The sequence below is a fragment of the Prosopis cineraria genome, unplaced genomic scaffold (genome assembly GCF_029017545.1).
Source record: "Prosopis cineraria cultivar Desert tree isolate PC_DT_omini unplaced genomic scaffold, ASM2901754v1 PC2, whole genome shotgun sequence".
In the NCBI taxonomy this organism is placed as follows: Eukaryota; Viridiplantae; Streptophyta; class Magnoliopsida; order Fabales; family Fabaceae; genus Prosopis; species Prosopis cineraria.
In genome coordinates, this window is record NW_026555333.1 from 25878650 (window position 1) to 25899962 (window position 21313).

A 21313-nucleotide genomic window follows, 5' to 3' on the forward strand; every position below is an offset into this window, starting at 1 on the left:
TTGTTTGGATATTTAAATGATGCATGACTTATCAGGGTATTTTAATATACAGTATTATTGAAAATTTCTATTTGGTTAATTATTACCATGTGGTAAGCCCTCATTGGACCCAATGAGTGGTATGTAGCTTGGTCCAACTCACCTTTGGACGGGTGATTTGGCATCCAGGCATGGCGAAAGGAGGATATAAGGTGTAGTCATGCAATTAATACTTGTTTAGTTTGATTGGAAATACTGTTATGTTAAACATTTTTGTGTGCCCACTTAGAAATCGCATGATTAGTTACATCCATATGTATCATTACATATTAATTTTTAGTTACTGAGACTTTTAAGTCTCATCCCCTGTGGTTAATATTTTTACAGGAGCGAGTTCAGCCGAGAAAGCACCAGAGGTGTTCAAGCAATGCAAGTATACCATATTGTCTATGTTTATTTTAGGACCGAAACAATTGGGAAATAACATTGATATTTACCTAAGACCCTTGATCAAAGACTTAAAAAAGTTATGGGAAGTAGGTGTGAATGTGTTCGATGCAAATCAAAAGGAGGTATTTAGGCTATGTGCGATGATCTTTTATACTATGAATGACTTCCCTGTATATGGAAACTTGTCAGGCTACAGTGTTAAGGGGCATAAAGTATGTCCGATTTGTGAATCAGGCACATACTATTATCAACTTTATTATGAAAAGAAGATGGTCTATCTTAGTCACAGGAGATTTATTAAAGAGGATCACCATTATTGTAGAATGAGGAAAGCTTTCTACGGTGGTCAAGAGCATGGAACTACCCCTAAAACCTTTGACAGGGGAGCACGTTTATGAATAAGTAAGAGACATCAATGTCACTTTTGGTAAAACTGTAAAGAATAGTGAAAAAATATATGAAAAAAGAGATCTATCTTCTTTGACCTTCCATATTGGTGCCATCTTGATTTAAGATATTGTATTGATGTCATGCATGTAGAGAAGAACGTGTCTGATAGCATTGTTGGAATGCTCCTTAACATACCGAACAAGTTTAAGGATAGTGTGAAGGCAAGATTGGATTTGGTGGACATGAAAATTAAAGAAAATTTACATCCAAGGCCAGTTTGTAGGAGGACTTACTGTCCTCTGGCTGAACATACTTTATGCAAGGATGAGAAAAGAAGCTTCTGTGAGTGCTTACATAACATGAAAGTTTCTGTGAGTGCTTACACAACATGAAAGTTCCCTCAGGGTATTTTTCAAATTTTAAGAAGCTTGTGTTGATGAAGGATTTAAAACTAGTGAGCCTTAAGTCTCATAATTGTCATGTTTTAATGTAATAACTGCTACCAGTGGCTATTCGAGGCTGCTGAAAAGATGAATTGAGAGACATCATAACTAGAATTTTCTTTTTCTTCAATACTATATGTCGTAAAGTCTATGAGCCTGAAGAATTGGTTGAATTAGAAAATGAAGCATATCTTATCTTGTGCTAACTTGACAAGCTCTTTCTTCCATCATTTTTTGATGTTATGATACATCTAATTGTTCATCTAGTAAGGGAGATAAAATTGTGTGGCCCTATTCATTTATGATGGATGTAGCCAATTGAAAGAACAATAAAAGTTCTAAAAGGATATATAAAGAGTCCACACCGTCCTGAAGCATCCATTGTTCAAAAATATGTCTCTGAAGAAGTAGCAAAATTTTGCCAAGATTACTTTAATAATGTATGACCTATTGGGTTAGGACAATGTGATGCCAAAGATCTTAGACATGGCATTTCTATAAAGATTGCTGATTCTCATGAATTACAACAAGCACACTTACATATCTTGAACAATGTTAATCAAGTTCAAGACTATATAGATGCATATAAAGAACTTGTGAGGAAGCAAAACAGTCAAATTAAGATGACTGAGCAAAGACTAATTAAAAAGTATAACAATACTTTTGCTAAGTGGTTCAAGCAGAAGGTTGAGAAGGAAGATTGTGTTTCTGATATTGTTAAAGGGTTGGCATAAGGCCCTGAGTGTGATGTTATATGTTGGACTGCATTTGATATTAATGGCTATTTGTTCTACACAAAGTCTCTAGACAACAGGAGTAATGTGTAGAATAGTGGTGTTAATGGCCTCAGGCATGCACTTCTCCAGCTCAAAAGACCCAAATCCTTTGTTTACATCCATGCCTTATTACGAGGTTATTAAAGAGATATGAGAGGTTGACTATATTAAATTTAAAATTCCTATTTTCAAATGCAAGCGTATTGATGTTAAAAATTATTTTTATCAAGATAGGATCAGATTTACATTAGTCAACTTGAATACTTTAAGTTTTGGCGATGAACCTTTTATTATGATAGACCAAGTGAAACAGGTGTTTTATGTCACGGATCAAAGAAGTGAAATATGGTCAGTGGTTCTTGAAGGAAAAAGGAAGGTTAATATTGATGAGAAGGATTGTTCAAATTTTAATATTTTTAAGACTCCTTCTTTCTCAATAGGCTTGCCTATACTAAATGTAGAAGATGAAATGGATGATGAAGGCACAAGAGATAATCACTATGAAGGGACATGGGAGAACATTACTAAAAATATGTTAAAAATTAGTTATTTATTTAGAATATGTATGATTTATTAAATTGATTATTTCTTGTGTTTTATTTATACTAAAACATGCTTTATTTATTTGTTATATCACTGATGATTTTTACTTATTGTTTAAACAGGAACATAGAAGATCGGAGTGTTAATTAGGACCAGCTTGACCTTTCTACTCTAATCATGTCTACCAGTGGCGATAACAGTATGCCTATTAGTTCCCAAACTGTGGGTAGCAGCCAATCTACGAGATTTAGGAGACCTAGAAGTGGCACAAGATTAAGAGAGTTGGCTCTGAGTTGGAGTAGAGGTAAGAAGATTTTGATCCAGTTTAATGACAATTGGAAGTCAATTGGGCCTAATGGGGCCAAGTTTATCAGTTTTTTAGGCCTCCAAACTTGCAACAAGCTAAGTATATTGGAACCCACATAAGATGATGTCCCAGAATAAGTAAAGGAACAGATATGGGAAGCCATCAATGTATGAAAAACTTACTTTTATCACTTGTTATCACTATTTGTTACTAATTATTATCACTATATCACTAACTATGTTAATGGCATGTATTGCAGGTCACATACGATGTCCCCACCAATATGGACTTTAAGCATAGGTTGATGACCTGGGCCTGTGATCATTGGAAGGGTTTCAAGACATCATTAGTTAAGAGGTTTATGCATATTAAGGTGCTTGAAGGACAACCATGGCCTAATCCTTGTATCTAATACATATTTCTCGATACAACTATTTTTGAAGAATTCATTAGGCTTCGGACTATGCCAGATGCTCTAGCGAGTTAGTTTATTTTAATATATTATTTTTTATGTATTTTAGTTATATATTATTATCTTTATTAGATAATGAATATTTTGTAATTTTAATTCACAGGAAAGGAGGAGAAAGGCACAAGAAGTTGGAAGGAAGAATAATTGGCCCAAAACAAAGTCTCGTGGCAGTTATGTGTTAGCTGATAAGGAATTGATGGACACCAAGAGAAGGAAGAGAGAAGAACAAGCTCAATCAAATCTTTCTATTCTACTATCTCCAACATCTCTAATATGTCGTGATAAGAGATGGATCTATGCTTACCAAAAGAAGGATGGTTCCTTTTCAAGTGAGCAAGCTCGTGAGGTTGCTCAAAAAATTATAAGTACAATTGTCATTTGTAATCTTATTTTAAATATGAAATATTACTAATTAATTTTTATTTGTATGTTACAGGATGAGCTTAAACAAAAGCAATTCGAGGGATCATTTATCCCAGAGGGAAGAAATGATATCCTTACCATTACTACTGGGAAAAGAAAGCATCCTAGATGTGTTTGAGGATTCAGATCAGGGGTGAGCATAAGAGATGGATTTGGACCACCTCGTCAATGCCATTCTTCAAGACTCGTGACTAGGGAGGAGTTGGATGTTATGTTAGCTTAATCAAGGGCTGAGGCAAAGGCCAAGGCAAGGGCTGAGGTTGAGGCTACTCTTGAAGCCAAGCTGTAAAAGATGAAGGAAGAAATGATGATGATGATGATGAACTTAATCTAGGAGCCAAGTGGTGCACAAACACAATCCCCTGCTTGTCATTCGAGCACTAAAAGGAGCAATATTGTTCTACTTCTTTTAGAGGATGACCTTGATCCGAAGAGTGAACTATGCCACTTATATGTAGAGGATCCAAATAAACACTTAGTAGCACATGGTCACATCCACGAGGGGTCAAAATGCCACTTCTAGGAAGTTTAAGAAGATGTTGTCAAGGTCACTATTAAAGAGGTGAAAATTGATGATGCTGTTGTCTCGTTCCCCACTGATGAGATCAAGATAGTGAAAGATGCTAAGGGCACTTTTTGCTTATGGCCAAAGAGACTTATCGAGAAGCCTTAAGATCTAGTAACAAATTTTATAAATTAAGAATTCTTTATATTTAATAATGTGTTACTAACTTTTTAATGTAACAGGAAACTCCATCATCCCATAAGTGGGTTGAAAGCCATAATTGTTCGAGCTAAGTTCGTGGGATCGATTTGTATTGATGGCATATGGTGGATCATTTCCATCTCAATATTTTAAAGTGATTCTTGATCTTGCTGGCATAAACAACTATGAAATATTTGTTGAGAATAAGGATCTCCATTAGATTCTTATGGATATTAACTTAACCATGGCGAACATTTAAATTGGGATGATATAATGTAAATTTAAATAAAATTAAACAATTCAGCTTTTCAAACTAACTTGTTTTCATTTTCATAAGTTTTTGTATCAATTGCTAGTTTCCTTGGGTAAACACAAGCAATACAAATTTCTTTGCCCACACTACACTAACAATAAGGAGACTACAAAAGAGACAACGGAGACATATATGAACTAGAGGCTCAATAAAGGTGAAAAGGAGTATTACTTTTCCATGTTTCTCCATGTGTAACTAAATATGTTTGAATTTATGCATAATGGTATTGAATATTTTCTTAAATTACTTTATTTTTTTGCAATACACACTGGTAATTGATAGTATTTTGATGAAGAGCAATTCTATAATCTTTTTATGCTCTCTGCATCATAAACTCAAACCAGCAATGAAGAAATCTTGTGAGCAGTAAGTGTGCTTAAGGAGTCTTATGATACATTTTGCTCAGTAATTAAGTTATTAACTATGTTATATTGATGATAGGGTTATGAAGATTGGTCAACAAGTTAGGTTGGGCAAGGCTACACGTGATGTCAAGGATTTTACATGGATAACACTAAAGGGAACAAGTTGTATATGTTTTTATTTTATGTAATTTTGATGATAAGCTTTTTTTTAGTATAATTATGGCAATGTTTTGTTATTCCATAGAGTCGTCGGCAACCCCCAACTAATTTGTGCAGCTTTTATGTGTTGAGACATACATACAATATCATCACGGCCGGCTTGACTGAGTTCATTGAGGAGGTAAATCTAATTTTAAGTGTTATTTATTTTTTCTTCAAATTTCTAATTTAATTCCCTTATCCCTAATTTTTCAAGTGTTTAATAATCCATCTCCATTTTTAGATTCAGATATCCATCAAATTAGGCAACATTGGGGACTCTTCATATTAGATCTTCATAATAATCATCCTTTAGAAGAGTGAATTGTGTAATAGTAAACATTGATAGATATAGTTGTGTGTAGGATTACTTAGTTGACAGTTTATGTTTTAAGCATTTGGAATTGTACATAATTTCAGATTCATTCCATTTGAACAATATGATTTTCTAGCTAGATGGCAGTTATCTGGCTATTATATGTTTGATTAATGTAGGATTTAAGTTACAACCTATGGTTGGGGTAAATGAAAAAAATGGGAGTAATTTTTTTTTTCCAAAATTCAATATTTACATCAGTTTTAGTAATAACCGATGTAGATATCTAAGTCATCTACACTAGTTCTGGTAATAACTAGTGTAGATATCTAAGTCATCTACACCAGTTTTGACTATAATTGGGGTAGATAATAGATTATCTACACCGGTTTATTCCAGAACCGGTGTAGATATGCAACTCATCTACATCAGTTATAAAAAATAACCAGTGTAGATATATTTTAATCTACACCAATTCTGGAAACATGATATATAATCTACACTAGTTATTTTGAGAATTGGTGTAGATATCAATTTTTAAAAAATATATTTATAATTAATATTATCCACACTGTGTTAAGAACCAGTGTAGATTGTCCCATTAACTACACCGGTTAAAAAAATGGTGTAGATGTCTTCATTATGTGTACACCGGTCTTATCTACACCGGTTAAATAAGCTATTCTAATCAGTGTAAATTTGCTTGCCTATACTATTGTATGTGCAAAACCACATGTAAGAGCTAATGGTTCACTCACAAGATTTAGCACTCTGATATGTGAGTATATTCATAGGTGCAAAATCATATGAGAGAGCAAAAAGGTACCATGCGAATTTTAGCACACAGAAGTGAATGCTTATTCATAAGCACAAAACCACGTGAGAGAGCAAAGAGGTTCTATGCAAGTTTTAGCATATAGAACTGGATGCTTATTTAGAAGTGCAAAACCACGCATGAGAGGTCAAGTAGTTCATATGTGATTTATCACATATACATTTTTGGAATAGTTCAAGTACAATTTCATACGTAATTCTATCAGTCACTTACAAGAAATTGCATCAACGGATGGAATCACTATTCCAATAGTCTTTCAACTACTAAAACTATATGTGTGATTTATTTTGAGCCAGAACCAAAACTAGTAATCCTTGAGTGAGCTAATCATCATTTGAGCATTTGAAAAGCTTTCAAATTGTGCTTTTACATCTTGCATTCATTCATTATTCTTGAAAAGAATTGTGAAAAGCTCTCAATAGTTTATAAGCTTTCAATTATAATTTCATCTATTCTTTAAGAGAGTTTTTTGCAAAAGCTTATTTCTTTCTTCAAAAATCTTGAAAAGGTATTTTTCAAGTGTTTGTAATAACTTGCTAAACTGTAGCAAGGTTTGTTAAGTAATTCAAGATAAGTTAAGTCTTAAGAGCTATATTATAGTAGTAAGTACCAATTAAATCTTGCATGTCTCATCTTCTTCCTTCACTTTTAAGTTCTTCACTCTTTTTAGTTTTCAAAAGTTTTTAAGTGTCACTTAATTCACCCCCTTTTAGGTGCCAACCTATCCTAATAATCTTTAAGCGAAATGAAAGAGTTGTAAACAACTCACAAATGCCCTAGCAAACTTGTGGTTTTTTGTGATGGCAAGCATCCATTAAAGTTTGTGGATATAGTGAAAAATCTCAAAGGTAATGTTGGGGACTAGATGTAAGCTAAATGGTTAGGCTAAACTAGGATAAATTCTTTATACAATATCTAATCTTATACTCATACTTTCAGTTCATTTATACCTTGTGCTCTCTCTCTTGGTTCTTGAATTTGAAGTGTTTATCTTAAGAACTTTGTTTTTGCTTGATTAATTGAATTCATTATATTGAAAAGAAGTTTTAGAAACTTGATTTTACTTTTGTCTTCTAAATCAATTTTCATTCTTTCATACACTTAGTTCAAGAACTTCATTTGATTCTTATTTCAAGTGTTTTGATAAGCTTTGCAATAGAAGTTCTTGGGATTTTCTTATTTGTTCTTTGTTAAACTTTCTATTTCACTATGTATTGTGCTAAATTTTGTGAAAAGTTTTATTTAGTCAAAAATTTTCTAAACACCTAATTTGCCTCCCTCTTAGGTGTTGTTGCTTGATCTTACAAAAATTTCACAAAAGATCAAATCATAAAGCTTATGGTTGTTATATCTTTCCTTTTTTGAATAATTATACCTCTTAAACATGAAATCTTGTCTAATTTTTCATTGTCAAAACTAAGGTTCAATATTTTTTCAATAGATTCATCTTCCTTTTTCATACCAATACTCTTTACTCCTGCCATTTCCTCAATTTCAAAGATATTTTCAAGTTTTCCCAACAAAATGATTAGATCAAAGAATCTTTTGGGGCTTAAGAACGATTAGAGATGAAGAGAGTGTTTTAAGGATGATGGTAAGCTTAACTCTGTCTAGGTGAGGCAAAATTGGCTCAAAAAAAAGCATATTTGGAGTCAGAAAGTAAGTAATGGCTATATTTCAAAATGTAGAGAGCATGTGATTTTTAAAAAAGGTTAAGCAAATTATATATATATATATAGCACTAGATCAAGCATTTTTCCACTTTAAGACAAGCGAGTTCTACGCACCTTAAAATAATTGCTTTTACGAGAACCATCAAGACACATGTGCATCTCTTTTGAGACAAGTGTGTATTAGAGGTTAGTAAGGATAATGCTTCTATTCTCTAAAAAAATGAGTTAGGGTTCTAATACAAGCACGAGCTAAATCCAACTAAGTCCTATAATTCATTTTAATGTTTAAACACTCATGTGTCTATTCCCAAACAAGTGTGTATTACACATTGAACAATAAATGCATTGTAAGTATATTTTATAATAAAGTGCTAGGACATGTGAGCCTATGACTTGTTCTGAATGAATGATTTCTTAGCATGCAATTGAGATAGCTCTCAACAAATTTTTTCATAGATTATCTAAGAAGATAAAAAGATAAATCTATAAGATAAGTCTTCTTTTGTTTTTCATGCTTTTGAGGTTTCGTCACTTTGATTATGTTTAATTAACATGCACAAGTACCAGACCCTTTTTTCTTAGTTTTGTAATCATCAAAACATATGGTTCAACAAATGTGAATGTTTAATGGTGATATTTAGATGAATGAGACTCTAAGTAGACTAATGGGAATTAGAAAATTTGGTTGGTGGTGGGAGATGACCACAATGAAAATTTTAGACTAGTAGTTTAATTAGAAAAAAAAATTCATAATAATTGCTCCCTCTAGATCACAATTTAAGGTATTGATAATTAATTCACAATTCTTAAAAAATGTTAGTTGAAACTTTAATTTTTTAAAAAAAATTATATCTTTTCAATTATAGCCTCATTAAATACCTTACATAAGGCACAATTGAATTTTCAATGCAAGAGTAATAAATGAAGTAGGATTATTGTTGGATTAAGGTGAATTTTACTTTAGAACCACAATAGACAAATATCTCCAAGTCAAACCCAATTATTTTTGAAAATACACCAGACTTTTGAAATTAGCTTTCTCCATGAAATATCAAGACATCCTTATGTAATGAAAGGAAAAATAGAGAACAATGCTAAAAGAAAACTTATATGAACCAAATTACAGCTCCATATGTAGTCCACCATTTTTTAACTTTCTTGCTAAGGGTGATCAAAGTATTAGTTTGGTTTGATTTTGTAAAAACATGAATCAAACCAAACTAATCAGTTTACAAAATGATACTTGATCAGGGTTTTTTATTAAGGTTGGTTTGATTTGGATTTTAAGTGGTTTGGTTCATTTTGATTCATACATAATGCTGAAGAGAGGTTCACTCAAATTTCTATTAAAAATCCTTTTCTAAAAAATTAATCACAAAATTTCTCATGAAAATTCAAATAGAGAGAAATTTTAAGAGAACGATGTGACAAAATTAGAGAGAGAAACCCCCTTCATGGAGGAAAATTTTCTCTTAGTTTAATCTTGAAAAATGTTTGACAAAAAAAATTGATAACAAAAAAAAAAGAAAATAAAATATTATTAACTTTCTATCATATTTGTCCTAGAGAAACTTTATCTCAAAAAAATCTAAGAGAAATTCAATGAATTCTCTCAGGTAATACTAAGAGAACTATTCTCTTAGAAAAGGTCGAAAGAACTTCCTCTTAGATTAAATCGAGAGAAATATTCTCTCAACTTTTGCCGAGAGAAAATTTCTCTCAAACCAATTAGAGAGAACTTCTCTCAAATTAAATCAAGAGTCAAAACAATTTGAGAGAAAGTTTTTATTAAATTATTTAAATTTTTCTCTTAAAACAACTTGAGAGAAATTTTCCCTCAAATCTTACCAAGAGAAAACTTCTCTCAAAATTTACCGTGCGAAAATTTCAAATTTCTCTTTAATTTTTCTAATAAAAACTATAAAATACATATTATATATATATATATATATATATTATCACTTATTCAATACTCATATTATGTATATTATTAATGAGATGGTCCAAAATGTGACAAAAATAATTGTAAAATAAGATGGGGTAGACATTAATAGAGACTAGGTCTAATGTTACAATGTGACAAATCAAAGTTTAAATCACTACTCGAATCTATATCAGATACTTGTATGCAATTAAAAAAACAGTAGGGAGTAGACGTTAGAAACATGATGTAGTGTTAATAAACTAATAATTATTTATATAGAGAGAGAGGATATATGTTAAACTATTACATAATATATAATTATGATTTATATAATAATATTAATATTAATTTATCATAAATTCACTGACATCTATAGTATATAAGTTTGCTAAAAAATTTATCCATAGAATTAAATTGCGCTATATTTCACTTTTCCAATTGACAAAAATTATTTATATAATTATGTATGTATGGATGTATGTATAATATAACTTATTTAGTTTTAAAATACATAAAATTAAGTGTCTCTAAAAAAACAATATTAAGTTGTAAAAAATTATTTAATAGGCTTGCTGGACAATGTTTTCTCTTTTGTATGCAAAAGATTTTTGCTATTATTGAGTAAAAAAAATTGTTAAAATTTCCCTTTAGTGTTGATAAATTGTGATTACTAAAAGTGTTTTTCTTAAAAAAAATAAAAATTTAAATATAATTATAAATTATATTAAATAATTTTATAAAATTTTTTTTGCAAGATGTAAAAATTAAAAATCAAAAATATAAAATTACAAAATTATTTTAAATTTAATATAATTTAATTTTAAATCAAGTTAAATTAAATAATATATTATAAATTACCTATTAAATTATTAAAAAATTTAAAATTATTTTTGAGGTCCAATAAATTAAAATCATTTAAAAATATTCTATATTATAAATTAATTTTGTAAAATAATATAATATAAACTTTATAAAAGTATATATTATAGTAATATATATTTAATTTTGTTAATTTAAGACATCAAATTCAATATAGCTCAACTAGCAAAAAGGTAGATACTAAAGGTGGAGCCAAAGTTATGGGTTCTACTTCAAGGTAAGAGTAAGACACATATTTGTAAAATAAATACATGCATGACATGATGAGCGTATGGTAAGTGACATGGCATGATGTAGATGCACACATAATAGATGATATGGACGAACATGGCTCGCATGTGGGAGGGGATTAGAGGGGATGAAATTTAATTTTTAATATTTTATCTAAATTTCTCACAAAATTTCTCTTGATATATTCTATGAGAAATGTCCCTTAAAACATTTCCAAGAAAAAGTTTTCATGAAAAATTCTGAGATAATATTTTTCTCAAATAAATCTGAGAGAAGTTTCTCTCAGATTTTACTAAGAGAAGTTCTCTCAGATCATTCCATGAGAAACATTTTCTCTTGGATTAATCTAGGAGAAATTGTTTCTCTCAAAATATTTTGAAAGAAAATAAAAATTCTCATGTTTTTTGAGAGAAAATCTTAGAAAAGTCTCTTTTCTCATGATTTTTATATGTTTTCTCTTAGAATAATATCGAGAAAAATGTGCTGTTTTGTTATAGTGAACTCTTCTGACCTAGCCCTAATCTGTTCTTAACTCCTTCCTAACCCAACTCAGAAGCTTTCTAAAGGTTTGAAATACCAATTAGATATCTGAAAACATGATTAATTAAATTAAGTTACTTATTTACTAATTTTATCCTTAATTAAGAACTAATTTGAATTAAAAATTTCATGATGTTACAAAGAAGTCAAATGAGAAAGAAAAGAAAGTTGAAAAAGTGTAGTACATTATAGATATGAAAAAGCTTACAAAATATAGATCATTTTAATAATAAATGTTGAATATCTTAATAATGACTGGTGAATGCAAAATAGCTATTATTTCAACAGAATAAATCTCAATTAACAATGCCTCAAGAGAATAAATCTCAATAGATAATATATCAAAACTGTGAATACCATGTTTTGTCCAAGCCATCATAGGTAAGATAGCATCTATAAAATAATAATAAAATTGAAACAAAAAATAATAATAATTGTCCAAACCCTAACAAATAAATAAAACATAGCATATATATATATATAAGAGTAAAAAATAATAAATAATAAGTAGTAAAATTATCCAAAGCCCAATAATAAAATAAAAATAAAAATAAAAAATAAAAAATAAGTATAATAAAAAATGGAAAACATCTGTAATAAAATAATGGTTAATGAGAAAAATAGACTCTTAAGTATTGCGTGAAAAGTGCCTTGGATCTTAAACCTTAAAATGTGCAAAATAACTATTGTAGATGTGCTTGCAAGACTTCTTCATAAGACATATACTTCACTCTGACCCCTCGTGTTCCCTTAATAGCAAGTTTTGTCCCCTCATGCCAAGTTTGAGGGACTCCAATAGCTTTCAATCCTTTTAGATATGTAGTACAAAATTCAACAGCCTTTTCCACCACATATCATTCAACAATTGATGCTTTAGGCCTGTATGAGTTCTTAGAATACCCTTTTAACATTTTTATGTATCACCTAAATGGGTATATCTATCTTAAATAAACAAGACTGTAAAGTCTTACTTTCCTAACCAAATAAATTATTAAATGCACCATGATGTTAAAAAATGCTAGAACAAAGTGCATTTCTAATTGGTGTAAAATAATGTAACCCTCATTTTTTTAATTCATCTAACTTGTCAGGATTTATAACTTTGCTTCATATAGCATTAAAGAACATACACAATCTAGTTATAGTATATCTCACAGCATCTTTCATAATCCCTCGAATAGTTACTACTAAAAGTTGTTGCATCAACACATGAAAATCATGAGACTTTATGCCTATTAACTTCAAATCACTCATCGAGACAAGTTTTCTAACATTAGAAGAATACCCTTATGACACCTTAATATCATGCAAACATCCACATAAACTTCTTTTCTCATCTTTAGATAATGTGTGGGTCACTGGGAGTAAATAAGCTTTCTTCCCCTCTTTTTATTGTGCATGTAAGTGTTCTCTTATTCCCATTTTAGCCAAATCTAATCTAGCATTTATTCCATCCTTAGTCTTGCCACTTATGTGTAAAAGTGTACCAATAAGACTATCACATAATTTTTTCTCCACAGGCATTACATTAAGGCTATGCCTCATATCTAGACTCTGTTAATATGGAAGATAAAAAAATGGATCTATCTTCCCACACATTCTTCTCACTTGCATTCCTTTTATTCTTATCGAAAATGACATTGATTCCTACCATATGTTGATAAACTTGGGTTAAGGTCTTTAGAGCCATTTCATACTCTTAAAGTCATTAAAAGCCTTCTTCAATTTATAATAAGTGTGATACTGATTAAGAAACTTTCAATGATCAAGGTAGACTATTTTTCTTCCATGCTTAAGTTGGTAATAGTATGTGCCTTCTTCATATATAGGACATGCATTATGGTATTTAACATTATATCTTGACAAGTTTTCATATGCAGGAAAGTCATTTATTATTATGAAAATCATGGCACACAACTTGAAGTGCTCTTGCTTATAAACATCAAATATATCTACACCTTCCTCTCACAATATTTCAAGTCCTCAATTAAAGGTGCCAAGTAATATCAATATTGTTTCTTAGCTGTTTTGGTCCTGAAATCATTAAAGACAACATTATGTACTTACTCTTCATACACGACCATTGAGGTAGGTTGTAAATAACTAACAAAACCAGCCATATACTATGTGTGCTACTTAGATTGCCATATAGGTTGATTCCATCCATACAAACTCCAAGCTGAAGGTTTCTCGGATCATTGCCAAATTGAGAAAACATGTGATCTATTGTCTTCCATTGAGGAGAATTAGTCAGGTGTCAAAGTTTTACATCAGATATTTTCTCATCATAATGTCATTTCAAATTCTTTACTTCTGTTTGTTAGATATGGAAAAATACCTAAGAGGGTGAATTAGGTGTTTGAGAAAATTTTGGTTCTTTTCTAACTTTTTAGCAAAAATTGTGTTCAAAGTTTTAGGCAAAAATTGTGTTCAAAGAAAGTTTTAGGCAAACTTGAGTTCTAAACTTTGTGTGTAAGAATGCCAAAGTTGTTTTCACAAGCTCAATATTTGTATGAATGTTTAGAAAAAATTTCTAAGTGCAAGTTCAAGTAAGAGCAAGTTAATATATCAAAGTATATTTTTAACATTAAAAAATAGCATAAGCTAAGGTCATTGGAATTATAAAGAGTTGAGGGAAGAGGGATTACAAACAATGGTTTATCCTAGTTCATCTCCTCCTCTTGAGCCTATATCCATTTCTAAAGCAACTACTTGAAATTTGTTCACTATAACACAAACTTGAGTAGGTGCTTGCCATCTCAATACATCCATAAGTTTAATTTTGACACTTGTGAGTCTTTACAATAACTCACATTACTAGTAAGCTTCTTTTCTGAAGAGAACAACCTCTCTTGATTAAAGAAAAATCTCTCCCTCAGCTTTACAAAAGTTTTGAGTATGTGTATCACTCAATTGAAACTCTCTCTAAGACTAATGATGAGTACAATAAAGTTCAAATACTCAAATGATGAAGATATTGATGATATTGGATCAAGAATAATGGTTTTCATATAATAAGAGTAATATGATCATGAATTTCATAGCTCAATAATTTTTAAGGTTAGTATCATGTTTAGATCAGTTTTGAGCATTAGATTTATAGCTCAGAGTGAAATAAGTGTTAGAGACATCAAATGACCGTTTAGAAATGTTACACAGCGATTATAGCCATTGGTGCATTTTCTTATAAGTGACTAGTGCTAAATCACGTGTGTTTTGGAGGTTTCTCAAGCAAAAATGACATATCATACAATTTTTTGAAGTGCCTCATGTAACATCCTAAGTTTTTCAATTTGTAAAATTCGGTATTTTCAAGGGTAATTTCATCAATTTAGATAAATTATTGATTTAGTGAGGTTTATGGGAGACTAATATAGTTTTTGAATCTTTGGATAGGCTTATAAGAGGGCTCGATTGATGTTCAAGTAGGCCATGACATGGAAGGAAGTTTATAATTTTGTGGGATTTTTTATGCCATAGGCCGTAGCGGGCATGTCAATGCGTCACAACACACGTGCAAAATTTACATTCATCAGGTTGCGAATCAAACTCGAAAAAAGAAGAGAGATAGAGAGGAGCTTTTGGTTTGCTAGGGCATGATCCCTATGCTATTTTGGAAGCATTTGGAGCTTGAATCACCATTGGGTAAGCTACACATTCCCTCTTCTCCCACATTATACAAAAATTTAGATCGGTGGGGTAATGGGAGCTTTGATTTTGGTTCCTTTGGGTTTAAACCAAACCCATTAGTTTATCTAAGGTCTTGGGAAGTTAAATCAAGCCTCTAACCCTAAGTTTATGAGTTTTGTGATGATTGAAAATTTTGGTAAGGGTTTGGACGAACCCTAGGCATAATTTGAAGATTTTGAGATGATATGGGATATTAGTTAGTGATTTTGGTGTGTGAGGATGTTTAATAGGATAGCTAGAGTGCTTGGGAATAGTTGATGTTGTTAGAAAAGAAATTTGGGTGTCATAAGCACTGAGAACCTAATGAATTCAAAATTAACTGGAGTGATAATTGATAATTATCACTTGATTGTGTAGATTGAGTATTGCTCGAGCATATCATATGGATAGAATGTGTGAAGCTAATATTAAGCCATAGTAACCCTTTTGTGTGATAAAAGGTTGAGGTAACCAGATATTTTATCATGTTTATTAACTATTATAACTATATAGAAGTAAATACAAATTGATGAATTTGTGGTTTATGAATTTTGTGCATGATTTGATATTGAAAAAAATAATTTTTAGCATGAACATTGGTTTGTGAAATGGATTTTGAAAAGTCATTGATTATAATAGATATGTACATATATATATATGACACGAAAGTAAATGTGATGGAAATGTGGATAAGTAGTGATAATTGTGAAAAAGCATGAGCATAAGAGGTGGGTGTTCACCCAAAATATGTGGGAGTGTGTGTGTGTGTGTGTGTGTGTGTGTGTGTGTGTGTGTGTGTAGATATGTGAGTGAAAAATCTATATGGTCGGGCTGGCACCATGAGACATCCGGTACAGCATTTTATGGGACTGTTATTGTGGAACATCCAGGCAATCTGGCAACTCCCTAGTACCCATTAGGGCATGGTTAGGAGTCAATGATGCCTCTATCACAAGTGTGTGAAGAGGAAAAAACCATAGTTCATAGGTAGGTTAGATTACTTTTGGCTAAGTGTTTCTATCATCAAAAGTATGCTCGAATCAATAAGTGGTTGATCTAAGAGAGTCTATGGTTTCATGTTGAGGAAGCATTAGAGGTTCAGTGATTAGATGATCATGCTAGTGTGAAATTATTGTGAAAAGATGCATTTATCTCATAAACATGATATACTTGATATTACCTTAGTTTTAATACTTTATCATGGTTATCTGTGATAATAAGCATTTGTTGAACTATATTAGTTATTGAGATATTTATCTCACCCCGTGGTTATATTTTACAAGTGAGGGCTCTGGTAGGGGCAACGGAAAAGAAAGATCATTTGAAGAGTGAAGAGCATAGTTGTAAAGCTCTTTTCTTTCTTCTTTTTTTTTGGGTATTGTAATGAATATTGTCAACATATAATGCTAACTTAGGAACATGACGTTATTTTATATATCACATGTATGTATTTGTTATAAGTATGCGTATCTTGGTCCAAGGTTAATGTAGTGAATTTTGTGTGTATGTGTGTGTTAGGGAAAGTTGCAATTACAAGTGATCAATTTGAAGTTAGTTATGTGTCTAAAATGACCAAGTTGATGTGTGTGCTAAATACAATCCACCCCTTTGTGTTATTGTCAAATGGGGGTTTGGTGGTCATTTTGAGTGTGACTACTTATTTGTGTGACATAAATGAATTGTCATGTTGTGTGTGGTTTGTTTGAGGTGGTCAAAGTATCTCTGGGACTAATGGCATTTGGTATTATGAGTTGGACACCTTCATGTGTGTGTTTTGAGGTAAAAACAAACCATTTTGAATTTAGATGTCTATCTTTTAAATGGGTAATTATTTAAGTGTGAGACTAGTGTCATTAGCTAAAGGGCTCAAAGAGCTTCGTGTGGACATTTGAGCTGCTCAAATTGAATATCGGATGGTGAAACAGCAAGCTCCGGAAGTTCAGATGGCTGTCATGATAGTAGGTGCGCTGTGGCATATGGTTGTTGCACCGCAATGCAAGGAGCCTTCAAGGGACTCGTCCCTCTGTGTCATTTGCTTCAGCGGATGTGGCTTGCGCTACGGCAGATGGAGCAAACTATTGCCAAATGGCTTGTTTTAGCCTATTTTAAAGTGATTTGACTTCCATACTTCCGTATTTGTTCTAAATTGATTTTAACTATGGTTTGAACTCAAACAATATTTTAAAAAAGGGTTTTCTTAAGATCCCAATGTTTTAAACTAGTTATCTTTTCAACCCTTAGGTTGTGATAACTCCTTCTTGAAATTTAACTATTCCTAATTATCATAATGACATGTAAGAGTGTTGTCCTGATAATGTCAAGGCGGACATTACACCTCACATGTGATCTGGCTTATAGAAATTATTCTATGAAGATAAGGCTTCTGGAGGTCATTTCTCACATGTGTATAGGTTGTTTCATGCGTGATTGAGCATTTAGAAGCTATTCAATGTGAAAATAAGCTTTTGGATGCATTTTCATGCATGACCAAGAAGTGGTCTCACGTGGGTTTTTGCATTAGTGCAAATCATGAGTGGTTGACTGCTGCTCTCACGCGTAATTATGCAACTTTACTATGTAAAATTTTATAATGTTCTAACTCACTTAATATAACTCCAAATTTAACAAATTATATATTGTTGGAAAGATCTTGAAGTCTAGATTTTTACACTCAAATTCAACTTATATTTTGAGATATGATCAAAGGAGTGTATGAAGGTTGAGACTAAAATTTGTACAAAATCAATATCTCAACACTTAAATTTTAAAGTTCATATCATTCTCAATAGAATGCTGTTTTGAATAAATAAATTATCATTAAAAAGTTGTTGGAGTCTATTTTTAAATAAGACATGTTTCACATTAAAGTGATTTTTGTAGCAAGAGATATGATATGAAACATGACCAAAGGTTAAAATTGATTTTCTGCACAATTCACATTTCAAAGCTTAGACTTCAAGTATTCATGAATTTTTTAGCTTAACTCTATTTTAAGTAAATAGAACCAAAAACTTTATGGAATTAGTAAACAAAACATTTCAACCTTTGTGAGACATATATATGTGATAAAAGATGAAAATCATAATTATAGAAAATTATATCTCACTCTTTCTCTTAATAGCTAAAATGCATGTTTTGATTTAAAATTTCTTAAGCGAATACTTCATATCTAACTAAATGAGTTTAATATAAGGATTTCTAGCCTAATGATATTATACCTATCAAGTCCAAGGCTTCCAAGGTGTATCCAAGCTTGTATGAAAGTCTTTATTCTTCTTAAACTCTTTTTGAATTATCCTTCTCTTTATCTTTATGTTCTTCAATAATGAGTGTAGCATGCGAATAATGACTTCAACTTTGTTTCTCTTCATGCTTACTCTTATCTTCACTTTGGATAACTTTAGATGATACACTATAAACAAGATGGTTAGTCCAAGTATTATATATATATATATATATATATATATCCAAGTTGTGAAAGATAATATTATGAATACTCTTGAATATAGAACTAATTTAAGATGAGAAAAAATATGATAGCATAAAATAACTTTAATGCACACAAATCAATTTTCCAAACCTCATGTAATATGGAACATAAGTAAAAACACTTTAAAGCACTTGTTCCATAGTTATAGTTAATTATTAAATATATGAACATAATTAGGCATTAGTTAATTTATCTATATTTTTCATTATCAAAACTTAAGCTAACACATAATGTCAAATGTCATTATGTCTAACACTATTTGATTAGTAAATAAACATTGAAACTGTGATATTATTTGAAGATACCACATCACCTTTACAGGAGGCCCTTTAATTATGATCTCATCACCATCAACATCATCATACTTCTTCACTTTGTTCTGCAAAGTCCTATATTTCATACACTTGTGTAGCCCTTCATAATCATTTCTATATAGTATGCAGTCATTATGACAAGCATGTATCCTTTTATAATCCATACCCATTAGATACAAGATATTCTTTGCCTCATATATACGTTTTAGAAGCAAATTATAGGTTGAAAGCATTTTACTCAAGAATTCAAGCAACTCCGTGACGCTTGAATCGGTCCACCCACTTCTTAACTTTAAATTAACCAATCCCAAGACAACTGTCGAAAGTGTAAACTTAGTATACCTTAGGTATAAGGGCTTCTCTACATTACTACGCAAGTTGTCACATACCTGTGATTGTGCAAATGATGTCATCTCAACATCATAGATCATATCCTCTTTTCTATCATCCCAATCATTAACAATTTTCTCATTCTAGGACATAAAACTTGTTCCTATTTCCCCAAGCCATATCTATCTTGTATACCTCAAATTTATCCCATCACAAATTAAATGTTCTTTTATTTCATCAATAGCCAGTTTAATCTTATTTATGTAGTTGACACAAGGACAATAATACTTTCATTTTTGCTAGCAAAATTTTTTCTAGCAAATTCAAGAAAATGATATACACCATTCTCATGCTCCTCAATCATTCTACTAGCATTCATCCAACTATAATTTATTCTATTTTTATTTAACAAATCATCACAAAGTCTATCAAATTAACAATTCATTAGCTTACCTGTGCTTTAATTAGACTCATTTCTAAAAAAAAATAAATAAAGTCTCCTCTTAAGGATTGAACATCCTAAATTACAACAAACATAAATCAATAGAACCAACAAGCAATTAAATAAATATTTACCTATTAAAGTTAGAAAATATCAAACTTTAAGATTATCCAAATTCAATTTCTAAATAAAAAAATTTAACAAAGTCTCCCCTTAAAAATTGAACATCCTCAAATTACAACAATTATAAACTAATAAATGCTGCAATCAATTAAACAAATATTTCCTACCTAAACTAATTCTCAAACTTAATTCTCAAACTAAATTTAATGCATTAATTTCTTTTTTACCAATATTATATATTCATTGTATAAATACTATCTAAAGTATTATTTTTATTTATTTTGGGTGGAAGGTTTAATGCAAGGAGTACCTATACTTTTATAATTATAATATTATCTAAAATATTATATATTTTATTTACAAATCTATAATTCAATCAGATAAAATTTGATAAAATATATACATGTAAGGAGGACTTAACCATGATCACAAATTCTTAGGTGCAGTATTATTTAAATTTTCATTAAACTATCTAATAAAATTAGAGCAAATAAATCACTTAAGTAGAGAGTGAAAAAAAGGACATAATGTGGGAAAATAAATTGAAAAAAATAAATTTGACATAATGTGGAGGCAAAGCTGCATGGTGATAACTTCAAATAAAAAAAGAAAGAAAGAAAGAAAAATACCTGGAACAAGCGTGGTTTAGGAGAGAAGATAAGAGGAGAGGGGCAGCGGGAGAGATAAGAGACTGAGGGGATAAGACATAGGTCTTACCAGCATAAAGGTTCTCAGTTGTGAATGGTTAGGGCTTCATTGATATAGAGCTATTAAGAGAGACAGAGATGTGAGTTTTGAAAAAAAAAATGAGACAGGGATCTGTGGAAGACAAGAGATGGGAGACAAGGAGGGAGCTAAGAGAGACACAGAGATAGAACATAGATAGAGAGCGAGGCAGGGAGCTAAGAGATGAGAGACAAAGATAGGGAGAGCTAAGAGACACAAAGAGGGAGTGGGTTTTGAAAAATGAGACAAGGCATAGGGCTAAAAAAGAAACCATATTCCACGTTCCCTTCCTCTCCGGAGGACATGTATTCAAATGAATCCACATTACATAGAGAGGAGGGGGACCTGGATTCTTTAGAAGCCAGGTCACCCAGGTCATGGCTCCTTTCTTTATGATGTGGATTCCTTAGAATACATGTCACCTAGAAAGAAGGGGACGTGGATTCTTAAAAATTT